We start from the raw sequence: 17,887 nt of genomic DNA, 5'->3' as shown, positions 1-17,887 counted from the left end.
TGACATAACAAGCAGTGTTGTGGAACCCTTGTTTTCTGGAGGAAAATATTAGGATGGGCTGGAACTGTTGTTTGATGCTGCTGACTGAAATTCCCAAGAAGAATAAACAACATATAGAAAGTGAGCTTTGGTAATTACATCAGAGGCTAAGAAAAAAATATAAAATGGTTTCAGTGTTTTTGTGTGTATGAGACTTATTTTCTGTTGGTTTGGTTTGATTTGGTTTGAGACAGGGTCTTGCTACATAGCTCAGCTGGAAACTTGAGATCCTCCTGATTCTGCTTCCCAAGAGCTAGGATTATAGGTATATACTCTCATGCCCTGCTAGAGACAAAGTTAAGAGCTCCCAGCACCCTATGTAGTGTCAGTGTATTATGCTACAGATTGCATTAGTTCTGTGTAACCATTACATATTTATATAAACTTACTTTTTAAAATTGCTAGTCCCCTATTTAGTGATCATAACTGGTTAAAAATAATCAGTCAATGTCCTCAAGTAATATTTTATATTGAAATTTGAAATTCATTAGTATTTTCCATCTTGGACATTCTATGTTAAGGAGCAATCACATCTACCTACCAAGATCACCAATCATACCCTGCGTATCATAAGAGTATCTGTTAAGCTAGTACAGAGCATCAACTCTACAGAGTAGTTGTACAAAGGAACTACCATTTTGTTTACAACCCAACAGGAAGAAACAACCACACATGAAAAAATGTCCCAAAGAAGAAAAACTTAGCAAAGCCTTCGATAAAACAATACAGTAATTGTGAATAGGAATAACTTTGACTTTCTTCATCAGTATATTATTTTGAAAATAGTGGATACTTAATTTCCAGCAGTATCTTATTTCATTTCAAACATCTGTAGTCAGCATTACTAAAAACCCATCAATGTTAGCAAGGGCCTATTCTTTATTCAACGATTGTGATACCACTGCTGAAGAATCCACAGTGGTTAAGAGAACAATGTTCTCTTCTCTCACAGGACTAGGTAGTTAAATAACCTACAAGCTGAAGAAGGACTTAAATGGAGTGTGGGGCCAACAAGATGGCTCAGTGGCTTAAGGTGCTTGCTGCCGAGCATGATGAGCTAAGTTCAAGTCCTGGGACCCACATGGTAGAATGAGAGAACTGAGTCCTCTAAGTTTTCCTCTGACTTCTATGCATAAGACATTGCACACCCAACACATAGGTACACTAAATAAATGTAATTTTAAAATAAGAGTATGAAAATGCAAATGAAGGGGCTACAAAAGGAGTCTAAAGACTGTTGTGGTTTGAATGAGAAACATTTCCCATAGGCTCGTGCATCTGAACACTTGGTCCCCAGTTGGTCGTTCTGTTTGAGGAGGTTATGGAATCTTCAGCAGGTGCAGTCTTGTTAGAAGAAGTACATCACTAGAGGCAGGCTTTGAGGGTTTATATCCGTGTCCCACTTCCTGTTCTTTTCTCTCCTCCCCTCCCCTTTCTTCCTTTCTGCTCCCCTCCCCTCTCCTCTCTTCTCCTCTTCCTGTGTACAGATGAAATGTGATCTCTAAGGATCCTACTCTGGCTGCTATGCCGTGCCTTCCCCACCATGATGGACTGTATCCCTCTGGAACCATAAGCTAAAATAAACACTTTCTTTTTTACATTGCTTCTAGTCATGGCATTTTATCACAGCAAAAGAGCAGTAACTAGCACAGAAGCCACAGAGGAAATGACCTCTTCCATCAACACTACACTTTGGAGATGAAAAAGTTAAAACAAAGAAAGAAGGCAACAAGTTGCCCAAGGTGATAACCCCATGGTTCTAGAACTGGAGCTGTGAGTGCCTTTTAGAACACTTGCCTTACTGAGCCAGTCCATGTTAGATGATGACACATAACAGAACTCTGAAAACCATAGACAGAGAAACAGTGATGCCACAGAAGAGCCCAAGACTTGTATCATTCTATGTGACAGTTCTCTGACTTTTTTTTCAGTAACCTTCATGTTGCCTGATTGCAAATTTGGAAACAGGAGACTGGAGAGTTTGCACGGATCTGGAAAATGGATATGCAGATTCACTGAAAGGATTCCCATGCCCAGGTCTTATAGAGCCAGTAGCTCCATTTCTCACATGCAGAGAAGATACACGCTGTTCCACCGGGTGATGTCTCTATCTGAAGAGTCATGCATTCATGCATCAAACGGTCAACCTCCTTCAAGTGTACGTCTTCATCTACATAAATAATACTCTTGTTGCAAAGGGAGCACTTACTATCAAATATGAAGTCTTTGTATATCTATAAAAATTACTAAGGGGGTTTTAAAGGCTATTTTAGAAATGATGATAGTTTATAACCAGAACCTTCTGAGACAGAGGAGATGCCAGAGGTGAAGAACTGCTAAACACTGTTGAGTGTTGAGGGCCAGTGGTTCAGTGGGTAAAGTACTTGCTGCACAAGTCTGATGATCTGACTTTGGATCCCCAGAATGCCCACAAAAACTAGACAACGTAGTTCAAGTTCCTGTAATCCCAGTGTGCCTACAGGAGGTGGGAGGCTGAGACCAGAGAACTGGAGACTCTCCAGCCAGCTAGTGTGGCATGTGCTGTGGTGAACAAGAAAAGCCCAGCCTCAAACCAGGTAGAAGGCAAGGACTAACGCCTGAGACTGCACTCTGACTGCCACATGTGCCCACACTAGACATACACATCGAGAGAGAGAGAGAGAGAGTAGTGAGTCATTTCTCCAGCCCCACATATGTTCATTTTTACTCCTGCTGAGTTACTGTGGGTCTAAGTGTGCCATAGTATTCTCTGGTACAGGTACCCATCATACTCAAGGGCAAACGGTCTCACCACTTACAAGTATCCAGGAAGACAAAGAAATGTACAATTCTATAGCAAGCTTTTGTCTACCTAAATAATACATGCATATAAAGCAAGCCACTTATATAATTTTCTAATGTGGATCTCATTGAACTGAATCCAACAGAGGAATTTTCACTTGACTGTTATTCTCAAGGGAAGGAGATGATACCACAACATGTGCCTGATTTGTCCTCCCAGGTGAGATCAAAAGGCTTAGGAAGCCCATATGTTTTTTTAAGATGCAAACAGATTATCTATTCAAAGAAAAGAGCTGCTTAAAAAGGTTAGGGATATTAGGAAGGAGAGTATTTCCACAGATTAAAGGTCAAAAACCTTCAGAAGGGACAGAAAGATTACAAGAACCAAAGATAGTTGATGACGACAACAAAATAGTGTTTCCTAGACCTGACAGAGCCATTGCACATATGAACTCATGACAGGTATTACTGCATGCACAAGACCTGCATGAGATCAAGCCAGCCAAAATCCCATTGTGGGAGTGGCTCAGGAACTCCTACTTCTAGCTGAGGAGTTACTAGCAATTGATGGTTGCTGGGGGGGCGGGAAGGCCAGTTTTCTGCAGGGACACAGGCCCTAAGAGGCTGCCCATGCTCCAGTAGATAGTCTTTTGCCCATGCACATAATGGCAGCACTAAGGAGACTCAGTGGGTTTAGAAAAAAAGTACATGAATGATCATAAGGAAACAGAGTCTCCCAGGCCTCTGGGAACTTGCTCATATGAACTTACAGTAATAGTGTCGGCATACATAAGACAACATGCAAACTCAATCAGATAAAAGCCTAGCATAGAACTTGGGAAATGGGCAGTAGGCCCCAATCGTAACCTAAAACCTATTGGCAGCTGATCACTGCTGGGTAAGGGAGAGTTGATCTCTTTTAGGGGAGAGACTCTAGATAGGCTGACTAGGCTCCAGTGAATGAACTTGCACTGAAGGACATCTGTCTATACATAAACTTGACTTGATAGGTCTTAACATATATGACAGAATGTATGAAATCCAATGGGGGGGTCTAGAGGGTGCATAGGGAGGAAGGGTATAAAATTATTAAGGTATTTTATATGAAATATGCACAAATTTAATAAAAATATACATTGAAAAAAGAGCACATGAAGCTGGTAGGGAAAAGTGGAGAGGTGATAGGTAAGGAATTGGAGAGGAGGAAATAGGGTTAGATCTGATCAAACATATTGTATGCATATATGAACTTCTCAATGAATAAGAAAGGAATTCTTTTTTAAAATACCCTTAGCATGAAGAGTTGGATGCTAAGAAAGTAAAGGGCTCTGTTCCCATGGTTCTCTGCTTTTTCTCTTCAACAGGTCTAGCAAGAGACAGACACGAACCACCTTTCCCTTTAGCTTCCCCGACCTGAGCTGGCTTTCTGATTTTCTGTGATAGCAGCTCGTTCCTCCCAAGATATGCGGCATGACTGGGGGATGTCCTAGCCAAACACAAATGGCTTCACTGAGGTCGATTTTTAAATCTCAGAAAATCACCTTGTACACTTTTATTTAAAACTGTGATCTTGAGCTAAGCTGTTGTACTTGACTGTGTCCCTTTAACCTGGGGAACTTGCCAAAAAAATATTATTGAGGCCAACAGCTTAATAAGTTTTATAGAAGATTAAATATTTATATGAATAAAAATAGCACCTGCAGCGACACCAGGAAGGATAAAATTACAAGGGCTATGAAATCTTCATGCTTCAGGGCATAAATTGCTTACCAGCTGGATGAGGCAGTCTCCCTCAAGAAACACTTCACAGCTAAATATGACTTCCTGAGAAACATCTTGAAGCAGACCACTTTCAGGACCAAGACTACAGCAAGAGACCATTAAGCTGTTGGTTTGCATCCAGTTCAAGTCCTCACAGAATTCAACAAGCAGACATGACAACACACCAATCTAAAATACGAACACAAGAATGCAAGCAGGAGGCTGACAGCTCTGTTCAAACCGAGTGAGAATCAGACCAGATAAAAATACAAGAAATGGGGCTGGAGAGTTGGCTCAGTGCTTAAAAGCACTTGCTGCTCTTTCAGAGGACCTGAGTTTGGTTCCTAGCACTCATGTTGGGTGGTTCACAATCACCTTTCGCTCCAGCTCTGGAGGTTCTGACGCCCTCTTCTGGACATGAGCACTGACACACACATTGCACACACACACACACACGTGCATAAATAAAAACTAAAAATTAATAATGTAAGGGCTCTGAAGGAAAGGAGTTCCTAACTCTGTGCATGGTATGAGTGTGTGCATATTCATGTATGCAGGTGCATGTGTGTAGGAGGGTATGTGCATGTGTGTATGCAAGTACTATGTGAAGCCAGAGGAAAACCTCAGCTGTCATTTCTCAGGCACCTTACACCTCATTTTTTTTTTTTTTGAAATAGGATCAATTAGGCTAGACTGGCTGGTCAGAGAGCTCCAGGCTCCTCCTGGTTCCACCTCCCTGGTGCTGGGATTACAAGCACATATTACCACATGCATCTTTCAAAAATATATAATGGGTTCTGAGGGATGTAACTAGGTCCGCATGGCTACAAAGCAAGTACTCTGTGAATGAGCTATTCTCCCAGCCCAAGTCCATAACTTTAACCGTCACTATAGACTTTCTTGCGTAAAGCACTGAAAACTGAATCTTTAGGCCACTTAAGACAAATAGGACAAAGGCCATCAATGAACTTCTTAGGTGAGATCTCTTTTTCCTTTTAATGTTTTCCCAAAGCAGAAACAGAGCATGAAGATTATCAATACAGCCTGCTCTAAGCTTGCTGAAGCAAAGGTCACCATCTGACCAGAGAGAAAAACAACAGGAAACACAGAGTTAAGGGGACAAAACAGGAGAAACTAAAATAATATGTGAACCAATTTTCAGGTCACAGATTTAAATAGTCCCAGCACCAAACTATACAATGACTTTTGCAAAGGACTCTTTGTCTTAAAGATTCCCAGAGTTATGGTAAGCATCATTAAATCCGTTTTATAAATAAAATATTCTATAAGGTAAAGGGTAGAATGCAGCCAGACGAAGGGTGCTAATAAGGTTAATAACTGTTAGCTTTTGTTGAAAATTCCCTTGATTTTGCAAGTTTAGATAGCCCAATGTGCACATGCATTCCACAGTTCCTAAAATAACTTGGTGTTCAGCTGAATAATTAACTGCTTTCCACGAAAGGGTTATTTAAGAAACAGCTATGGGAGCTGGGAGGATGCTCTTGTTTGAAATAGCATATGGAAGCGCATGATGGGTGGCCCTCGGAATGACTCTATGAACAAAGGATTCCTGTGGATTTTAATAACACTGATCCATTTATGAATCATAAATCAAATGGGAACCCTCTCGCACTTTGAAAATTTCCAAGATTTCTGGGGAGAGGGCTCCAACACAGCAGTGCGGGCCTGGTGAGGATTAACCACAATTGTTCACATTTTAACAACAACAACAAAAGTGTTCTGCATCCTCAGATGGGCATTGTCAGGGACTAGCAAAAGTGCAGTAGAACCGAGGTGGGAGAAGAGAGCAGGGCGACACGAGGGCCTGCTACAGAGAGCCTTTAGAATGGAGAACTCTATCCAGAGAGGATGGGAGCCCAGATGAGCAGACCCATGCAGGAACCAGCACAACTTCTGCCAGAGAGACAGCTAAATACTTGGTATCAACAGGAGCCATTTCTTATTATTTTTAGCAAAATGCATCTTTAAATTAATGCATCTTTTCTTTGCTGAAAAGGAAATGGTGATATTAACAAATTGGTTTTCTTTCTAACCTGGCAGGCTGCCTGTAGTGAAATGTAAATACATGTACATGGGAGCTGGGATTAGCATTTACTGAAGAAAAAGAGTAGTCAATATTTTAATGAGGAAGTCAAAGAAAGCAATAGCATGAAGCACATTCCCATGTCACAGGGGAGCTTTTTAAGTTAAGCCAACTAGTTCTAAATTGCTACTTTCCTCAGCCTTCCTTTAAAGGAAGTTTTGACTTTCTTGGGGAAAAAAAATAAGCTGAGGCATTTAGTTTTAAATATCACAAAATAGCTTTAATAGTTTCCTCTATAAATATATACATTAACTTATACACATCCCTCTCATTATAAACCATACGAGAAAGGAAGGTCTGCCACACCATTCTTCAGCTAAATGGCACATGTGACAGTGTCATCTGCCAATATTTTCAAAAGATAGAAATACCCTAAAAAAAAAACAGTATCCAAGGATGAGGGGTGGAGTTGAAGAGCTAACATTACAGAAGAGGAACCATAGGTAACCTAAGAAACTGAAAATCAGTGATAGTTTAAAGATGGAGCAGTGCTTATAAAACAGATTGGGACAGCAGATCAGATCAATTAGAGAAACACTATCTACATAATTTCTACTCTGACATTTCCTGGAAGTTTATTTACATCTTTCAGAGAGGCTTCATCAAGAACCACGAAAAGAGAAGGGACTAGAACATTCTGAGAGAAAGAGGAATGTAATAAACTTGAGAGAGAAACAGAATAGCTCAGATATCCTCAGCATGACCTTAAGCTTTCAAGAATTCTTATGGGCTGGAAAGATGGCTCAGGGTTAAGAGCACCGGCAGCTCTTGCAGAGGACCTGGGTTTAATTCCCAGCACCCACATGGCAGCTAACAACCATCTATAACTCCAGTTCCAGGGGATCCTACACACTCTTCTGACCTCTGTGGGCACTGCATAACATGGGTGCACTTGCACACATGCAGGCAATACATTTATACACATAAAATAAAAATAACAAATAATTAAAAAAAAAGAATCTATGTAGACATTTCTGAACTTTGGGGAGCCCATCAGAAACGAGGCAGTTTTAAGACATTTGGGAACAGTACTTCCTGTATCCTCATGAATGCTATCAAGATTTTTTCAAGTCTAACAAATGTTTAAGCATCTTTAGTCCTTGGACAGGACTCCTATAATAAAATCTACCCACCCAGGGCTCAGGGACCATTGAGGAAGAGGGGGTGGAAAGACTGCAAGAGCCAGGGAGGAGGTGCATGACCATACGGAAATAGAGTCCTACGGGCTCCTGAGACTCTTCTCATACAAACCTACAGCAATGGTATCAGCATGCACAAGACCCATGCAAACTCAAGCAGACAAAAACCCAGCACAGAACTGTGGAAATGAACAGAAAGCCCCAATCTTAGTCAAAGAATTATTGGCAGCTGATTACTGCTGGGTGAGGAAGAGCTCATCTTTTTAAAGGGAGTGGTTCTAGATAGGCTGACTAGATCCCAGTGGATGAACTTATAGGGAGGGACATCTAGGGACACTAACTTTACATGATAGGCCTTAACACAAATGACAGAATGTATGAGCTCCAAAGGTGGAGGCTATAGGAGGGTGCCAAAGGGGAATAGAGATGATTCTCTGTATGAAATACACAAAAAATAAATTAAAATAAACACTACACTGATACCATGGAAATGGTACAGTGCCACATTTCAGGAGTGGCATAAATCAGCTAAAGACCAGATACATTTTAATTGGTCAGATGGCAACATAGTCAGGAGATATGGCTCAGCATGAGTTCTCTTGGTTTCCAGAGTCTGTGATGGAGTAGAGTGAACGGTGAAGATAGGTTCCACCTAGTCACCTTCCTGCAACCCTGCCCTTGCAATATGACATGACAATTTCTCCAGTTAAGATCCAGAGTATATTTTTCCAATTCTTGAATCTGGGATTGACCACGTGGCTTTCTGTGGTCAACAGAACCTTAGCAAAGTGTTGAATAAGGCTTGAAAAATGCTTGTGCACTGGGGTTTGCCCTCTTTTGCTGCTTTACTTATAACTCTGATACTGGACACATACATGAAACCATCAGGGAAAAAGAGTTCCCAGTTGACTTAGGAGCTCACTACTCTCTCTCTCTCTCTCTCTCTCTCTCACTCTCTCTCTCTCTCTCACACACACACACACACACACACACGTGCACACAGATGTGCACATGCCACATATGGGCCATACAGAAGACCAGCAAAACCCAACTGTAAGAGTAACCATGTAAAATGGACAAAGACAAGAGACATCATACTAAGGGAGCATAGTTAAGCACAAATGTGCAAAATATTTTAATGTTCCTCATAGTCTGTCAAAGAACCAGGGAGGCAAAGTGTGAACCATGGTCTCGAGGAGCCTGATAAAATACTAATTTCCCCTCTTTAAAGAAAGTATCCTTCCTTTCCAATGACTGGATCCCTTCCCAAAGGTGATCATCTGTTCAGTCCCCTGAAAGGATAATGTCAAAGAAATTCAACCAAAAGTCATCACAGGTATGTTTGAAGAGTCAATTAAGTAAAACTAGAAATAATACAGATGGAATCTTAACACTTAACATTCTAAAATTGGAAATTACACTTAGAAAAGAATTTGTAATCGTAAAAGATAAAAATACCACTTTGGGTTGTTATTAAACAATGAATAAAATTAGAATACAGCATATTGAAAGGTGAATGGTGCTGCTAAAATGGAAACCATGTGAAAATTTATATCTTATAATATTTTCATTAATAAACAGCAAGAAATAAAAGGTGAATGAATTAAAAGCATGTGACTTAAGAAACCAGCAAGGAAACAGGGAAAGAATGCTAACAGCAAGAAAACTCAAGAGCTGGTTCTTCAGAACTTCCCATGGCCAACAAATTAAGAAAAAGATAAGTTATTAAGAATGAGAAGGAAGCTGGGCATGGTGGCCCACACCTTTTATCCCAGCAGAGGCAGAGGCAGAGGCAGGCAGATCTCTGTGAATTCAAGGCCAGTCCGATCTACAAAATGAGCTCCAGGTCAGCTGGGGCTACAGGGAGACCCCGACTCAAAAGGAAGCACTTTATAAGTTTATGTGTTGTATGTACTATGTTCACAAATTTAAGCTCCAGAAGAAGTGATGTTTCAACAGAAGAATGAAAACTCCTGAAATTAATTCCATAAGAGGTCACAAAGAGACAATGAACAGATTGAAATCTTGAAAGAAAATTAGAGGCTTCAAATAACTCATTGCCCCCAAACAAGACAAGGTGCACCTACTAATTCTGTCCCATCTAAAGAAGAGTGATCATCCCATGCAATTTAATCTGCTCAGAGCCCAGGAAAGATGGAAGCATTGTAGTAGTATGAGTCCACAGTTATTCTTGTCCATAACAGTAATAATATAAATAATAAAAAAGAGAACAAGGAAATATGGCCATCATGCCCATTAGCCCTAAGTAAAATATCCTTATGCCTTAGCAAGGCTTAGTCTGTTAAACAAGATGAATTTATGTTGGAAAATCTACAGCAAATGGAAAGACACACCATGTTCTCTAATGAATGACTTCGTATCGCAAAGGCAACAATCCCAGCCCCGTAATTCATAAATACAATTCAGTCCTCATCAAAATCTGACTTGGAAAAACAAATACAATTGTCAAGAAAACTTTGAAAGAGAAAACACAGAAAGTTTGGCATAACCAAATACACAGCAAAATTGCTTTCATCACATGAACGTTACAGTACTGAGACAGAAAAGTATTTACATTAGCAAAATTAGGAAGAATGAATAGATTCTCTCCAACAGGGAAATGAGTGAAACGTCCACATTCTACCCTCCTGAGCTGAGCCAAGTACAATGATTGAAAGTTACAGTGTAGAAAACCATGAAAAGAATTCAAGCTCTATTGGCAATGAGGAATAAAGATTTACAAATTAAGTTGACAGGATTAAAAAAATAGAACATTATCTAATAACAAGAAATCAAAACACCTTAAAGGATGGATGCTAAACATTAACAACAGATCTTTACTGGAATGGAATTAAATCATTTCCCCTTTTACTATTTGGATCTTCATTATTTCTCTCATCTTTCAAAATGAAAATGTCGATGTTCTCTTCATAAAAATATTTTTAAAGGCCAAGTCCTCTGCCATGCATTATACATTAATTTACCAATACTTATATACAGTGCAATTCATTTGAAACATGTAAAGGAAATCTGAGCTGTGTGCCAATGGCAAGCATCTGGATATGACTCACCAAAAAAAAAAATTACTACACGTCTGAAAGAAATATTAAAACAAATAGCTCAGCACTGCAGTGATTGCACAAAACTGTATATATTCACTCTGTGCACTGGACAGGAATTTTTCATTTCATACATCATTTACAGCTCAGTGCAGTGATTTTGCCATCTCAGTCCGTACCATTAGCACACACAAAGAGAAAAACCAAATGCTCCTGCTGTTGGGAAATCCAAGTGTTTGGGGTTCAATATGTACAAAATGCCCGTGCTCTGTCTAAGCCAAGGTTTCTTTGCCCACCAGGATGAAAAGCAGCCAGTAGCAACACACAGGGACCAAATATCTGAGCTCAAGGACTTGACTCTTTCAAATCCACAGTCCGAGCTTGGCTTGTTTTCATGGTAGATACATTTACTTTGTAAAGCTACTTAAACTAAATGAAAACAAAATGGTCAAAGGCATAAAGCAATCTCTCCAGAGGGGATTATTTTTAATGGGAAGCAGCGCTGGTTTCTAAAATATGTTATCAAAGCATGAGGTAGCAAGTCTCTAGTCTACTCAACGCTTCATCAAAATGAACATCTGCTGCGAAAGCAGTGGACCCCAGTCCCTGATCCTTCTTAAGTGTCACCATTTTCAAATGAAAAGGTGGGAAAGTTTATGTTCAAAGCATTTTAAAATTTTTGTCTTGTACATTTCAGGACAGTGATAAAGACGTTTTTCTGTATGGTGAAGTGCTCCCAGGGCCCAATATGTTTTGTGAACACTTTCTTCCTCTGGGGTAGCCAAGAGGCTAAGTAACAGCAACATCAGCTTAGTTCTGCCTCCAACAAACCCTGACATTCAAACTCTTCCTCCTTTCTTTCCCTATGTAGGAAAACTCACAGCGCAACATCTGCATCTACCTGCAGACACAGAAATGACTACCAACAAACAGCATCCTATTTCACCCTTCTATGAATTTAACATTGCACTTCATTCATTTCTAGAACAAAGAGGCTCCAGAGTTATGCTGAGTCTCAACAAGGAACATAATTATAAACCATGCACAGGCTAGTCACTTAGGCCAGCCTCATAAGTACGCATCAAAAATGGCCAAAACACATGTCTTAAAGGACAACGGCTTCCTTAGAAATCACCTATTTCTCCTACTGCCATATAGCAAGAATTTTAAGCAGCTAGAATCATTTTACCAGGATCAAACACTAAACAGTCAGTATAGCATCTTACTGTGCAAAAGATGCCTGATGGCCGAAGTCAAATTCATGGCAGAGTAGCAGGGAGATAACTAGTTATTTTGAAAGCAAAGCTAGTGATGTTCAAGTTGCTCACTTTTATGTCACATATCTTCCAAATCATAGTATCTAAGAAATCTGACAGGTGAGCATCCTCCTCATTTCAAGAAACCTTCAACTGTCAATAAAACAAAGCACTCCAAAGGAGACCCCTGGATAACTTCTAGGACATACCAACTGGGATGTGTCTACATACCAAGGTCAGGGGTCTTCTTTGATTTGTTCTTCTTTTGGTCTCAGAAGAGCTCAAAGAATCCAGATGCCTGTAAATATGGGGGGGAAAAGGTTTGGTTTAAGGAAAAAGATCTAGAAAACAACAACAACAACAACAAAAACATCAGTGGCAGTTGAGAGCACACACATGGGTAAGAGGAAAAGTGTTCTAAGTTGAGAACATTGATTAAATCTTCAAAGCCATAGAGATGATGGCCAGAATGAACACTGAAGACATCGTCACATCTCCAAACAAAAGCATGTTTTACAGTCACCCTGAAAGCCTGTGCCCTCCCCTCCAAGGAGAGAGTAAATGGGAAGAGACATATATTCACATCAAACAATAAACTGCTAATCATGGATATATTTCCATTCATTGCTGTAGACAATCTGATAAAAGATGGAAGGAAATTTGTGATTTTTCATAATGGTTTCCAATTTTTATCTCCTATAATAGAATTTTAAAAATTCTAAGTTAAGGGTAAAACTCAAGAGCAGGAGCTCATGGTGAAAATTGTTTCAGAGAGAGAGACAGAGAGAGACAGAGAGAGACAGAGAGACAGAGAGAATGGTTAATCACAAATCACAAACTATTGTTTTTGAAAAAGATGTAGATTTGTTTTGCTCAGTGGTTGAGAGCACTGACTGCTCTTGCAGAGGGCCCAAGTTTGGTTCCCAGCACCCATACAGTAGCTAACAACCATCCATGACTCCAGTTCCAGGGGACCTACACCTGCTCTGGCCTCTGTAGGCTTTGCACCATATGGGTGCACTTACATACACGCAAGCAAAACACACACACATAAGATAAAAACAAATAAAAAGATTTTAAAGATGTGGATTTTAACTGAACCCATTACCTCATCTGTGTACCATACTGCCTCATATATTTGACTAAAGAAACCAGCAAGGAAGATATACGTAACACGCGCTTAATGCTTATATGGGATAAGTGTGTTAGCTACCGTGCAGGAACCAGCAGCATCAGCATCTCTCCTTCACTACCAGCACTGTGGTAGCAGGATCAGATGTAGCATAAGTAAAAGATTTTTTTAGTGCAAAAGTCAAGGAAGAAAGTGAAAGTCCAGAAATCTAGTGAGAACAGCAGAGCACAAACTGATTAGAAAAAAATTTAGTTATGCTGCCCAGTGTAAGAATTAAACACCACTTAGCAGATGTTTGGTCTGATGGAAAAGAATAACCTGTTATTCATCATTTATTTTTAAGCATAGAAATGAAAGTCAAGATGCCCAAAAGATGGCAGAAAATGGATCTGTAGCATCTCACTGTTATATACCCATTAAATGAGCACAGAGGAGAAACGGGCATCATAACAGAAGACAGCTTGTGTTAGAAGAATGTTAAACAGTTGTTGATATAGGTGCTCTCTATTCTGCAAGCCAGATTTAGAAATTGATCTCTCAAGTCAAAGCATAATAAAGCACTCATCAAGTCAATTATTAAAGTAAGCCAGGTACATTACAAATTGTTTCATAACTGGGCGTGGTGGTGCACGCCTTTAATCCCAGCACTTGGGAGGCAGAGGCAAGCAGATCTCTGTGAGTTCAACGCAAGCCTTGTCTACATAGTGAGTTCTTGGCCAACTGGGGCTGCAGGGAGACCCTGTCTCACAAAGATAAAAGAAAAAAAAAAGAATTGTTTCTTTAAAGTTGTAGCTAGTGGATATAAAAAGATGGGGGATTAGAAGGGGTGAAGATGACCACAACCAGGAAGACAAAGCAAGAAGCAGAGGACAGAACTGAACTGAGAATAGTCCATAGCTTTGAGTATGTTGAGTCCTGGGCCTCAGTGAGTATTTCTAAGTCACTGTCAAGGTGAAAACATCTTGCTGTGAACTAAGCCTAGTATCACTGAATGTGGTTTTTCTAAGGCAGGAAGTACCTTAGAAGGGTAACTGATCCTGGTCTGCAGCCTTAATACCCAATCCTCCCTGAGTGTATAAACCACACTTCAAATTCAGCTTTTTATGCATAAGGCCCCAGGAATGCTGCTTTGAAAAACAATTATGTAAAATACAGTACTCACTTAGAAGAAAATTCAACTCTGTTTCCTTTGGAATGGTCAGGAGGACTCATACAACCCACAATCTACCTATTGCACACTGCTTTGAAGAAAGGTAAATAACCACTACAAGACTGTTTTCTTAGAGACAGATTATCCACACCCGAGACTTCACCATTTATGTACTCACAGGTGTCTTTTATTATATTTTTGTCTAGTAAACAAATGATGCTCATTAAGGCATTGCTGGTGTATTTTGAAACCACCTCTGATGTGAATTACGGCTAGCACCACATTACCATGCCATTGCTAGAATTCGAGGACTAGTTCAAAGCTCATTCACCTTCCTCTCAGACCTCTAGATATTTTGCCCCCCACACACACACACTCAGGGGGGCTAGGATAGCAAGGTACGGGGGAGGGGATGGAAATGACAGGAATGAACAAAGTCTCATCAGAGTTGTAATCCTTAGTAGAACCATCTCTGGAATATGAAGATACAGCTTGATTTGGTAGCACAAATCTTTTTTCTTTTCTTTGAGTGATTTTTAATTCAGTCCACACTGTCCCAAATTCCCTGAACAATTTTACACCTATCTAATCAAACTAGAATCTGAAAATGACCAAATAGTAACTATGCAATGTTTTTCAAGACTTTCAAGGTAGCCATCAAAGCAGAAGACAGAAGAAACAGCAGTGGGTGTTAAGCCTCAGTGTATCTAGAGCAAGGTTTACAGCACAGACTCAACTCTGCTTTCATGGTGGGAAAGCAAAGGTTTTGTTCCAATAAAACTTTGTTTACAAAAACAGGTAGGGAGCCAGATTTGGCCTGGGGGCTAAAGTTCAATGACCCATGTTTCAGAAGTTCATTAACAGTAGTGATTATTTATACTATGTTTGGATGGCTTGCATATATGTGGACACATCTGATTACATGAATTTTAACAGAGAATGAGGATACAGGGACAAAAGGAAAATTAGGTTGGACCAGGCGTGGTAACGCACACCTTAAACCCCAGCACTCAGGAGTTACAGGCAAGTGGATCTCTATGAGATCAAGGCCAGCCTAGTCTATACAGAAAGTTCCAGGCCAGCTGGCACTACAGGGAGACCTTGTCTTAATTTTTATAAAAAAAAAAAAAAAAAAAAAAAAAAAAAAAAAAAGGAAAATAAGATGAAGGATGGACCTGTTACTAGATGACTCCGAGCATCCTAAAACCCCAGAGCCAGAACCCACACAAAGCAGAACTCAGTAGTGGAGGTATCTGCAATCCCAGCACTACAGGGAAATGGGAAGTTGAGACAGGAGATGCTCTGCCGGCTCACAGGCCAGCTAGCCTGGCGCACACAGTAGAAAAACAACAGAGACCCTGTCTCAGACAAGGGAAGGCTAGGATCGACGTCTGAAGTTCTCCTCTGATTTCCATACATGCACCATGGCACATGCATGCCCACATTCACACACATAAGAGGCACAAATGTATCATACACATAATATAAATTAAATAAAGTTTAAACTACCTACTGCAACCTCCTCCAATGTATGGGATGTCACACATGGAAGAAGAAAGGGAAAGGTTTTCACATATGAGGAGAGCTGGCTTAAGAAAAAACATTCTGGAACTGGAGAGATGGCTGGGTGGTTAAGAGCACTGACTGCTCTTGCAGAAGACCCGGGTTCGATTCCCAGCACCCACATGGTGGTTAACAACCATCTGTAGTTCCAGTTACAGAGGATTTGATGCCTTCTTCTGACTTCTGCAGGCATTGCACGACAAGGGTGCACTTATACACATGCAGACAATACACTCATACGCATAAAAATAATAAATAAAATATTTTTTAAAAAGAAAAAGAAAACCTCAGTCCTTTATGTTGAACTTCTCTGACCCTTTAGGATGCATCTGTGGATTCCCAAAAGGAAAACATATTCAGAGATTCCTACCTATGAATGCTTCTTCTTTGTCCTGGGGTCTCAAAGGCTTTGTGCCCAGCATAAAGTAGTTTGGAAAACTTGGGCTTGTAGTGATGGAGAAAGTCAGCCTATACTTAGGGAATTCGTATGTGTTTTCTGAGATATGAAGGAAACTCATACTCAAAGAGTGGTCCCTAGAGCTGCCCCAAGAGGAGAGCATCTAAACATCTGCGCTTCTCTTCGACGCTGTAAGCATCTAGGCTGTCCGCACTCTTCCTAGCATGGGATTCAAGCCTGTCCCTGGACCAGCTGTAGCATGTCTGGTCTCCCTCCTGTGAGACCCGCTAGGATAACTATGGCATGTGTGCCACTTGTTTCTGCCCAAACACTGTCTTTAGGAAAACTCTTAAACCCAAATCTAAATCTAAATCTTGGTCCCCGGCACAAAGGAAAGGAGGAGAATACGGGTGAGTCAGTGGGCAGCGCTTCCCTGCTGCCGCGTCCGTTCAGCACCGTAACAGCACAGAACCCCTTTTGCGTGTCCTAGGAAGGAAGAGCACAATTGTTAGCATCACTAATGAGATAAAAAGATTAGAGTAGGGCCTGTTAGTTCAGCAGGTAAAAGCACTTGCTGCACAAGTCTGATGTTCTGAGTGTGACCTGGAACAGAAAGCAGAGGAAGAACCAACTCCTGAAAGTTGTTTTCTGACACACGAACCTGACATGTGCACACCCGGACCATATACCATCATAGTATACACACACACAAAATAAGAATAGCAAAATTTGAAACATATTTTAAACATTGGAAGCATACTGCACCCTTTCCTGCAATGATTTTTATCTTGCTGAGTATCCAGACTTCCGGGCCTTTTCTTACTTGATAAATGTGCATTGTGTGGTTAAGCACGGGGACATGAAGACTAAGATGAAAGAGGCCCCAGGATACATTTTCTGCTTGGGGATATAAGAAGAAAAAACATCAACGTCAGCATCCTTTTTATTTTTTACTATAACTCTGCAGTTTATCTTTCTTAAAATTAAAAGTATTGGGGCTTTGTGTTACCTTCTAAGAAGCAGTAATTGTCAATGGTGAAGACAGCTCTGCTGTTCACCGCCCCCCCCAAAATTTCCAAATCAGTTGTTTTGTTTTTAAGCCATAGATTTTCCCCCTCAAGTTAAAACTCACAAATGGTACTGATATCTTGTTTTGTCTTGTTGTTTTGTTTTGTTTTGTTTTGTTTGAGGCATGGTCTTGTATAGCCCAGGTCAGCTTTGAAGTCTCCATCGTCCTACCTACTGAGCACTGAGATCACAGGCATGGACCAATGTGCCCAGTAATATTAACACTATAAAAGAGACATGGTAGCACATCACTACAATATTAGCACTTGAGAGGCAGAGACACAAGGATAGAGTTTAATACCAGCTGGGGCTATGTAACAAGGAAGGAAGCAAAGAAGGAAGGGGGGAGGGGGAGGGGGAGGGAGGGAAGAGAGGAAGGAGGAGGAAGAGGAGGGAAGGAAGGAAGGAAGGAAGGAAGGAAGGAAGGAAGGAGGGAGG

This window comes from Nannospalax galili, unplaced genomic scaffold, assembly GCF_000622305.1.
Source record: "Nannospalax galili isolate Female #2095 unplaced genomic scaffold, S.galili_v1.0 scaffold56, whole genome shotgun sequence".
Classification (NCBI taxonomy): Eukaryota; Metazoa; Chordata; class Mammalia; order Rodentia; family Spalacidae; genus Nannospalax; species Nannospalax galili.
This window is presented reverse-complemented; position numbering follows the sequence as displayed.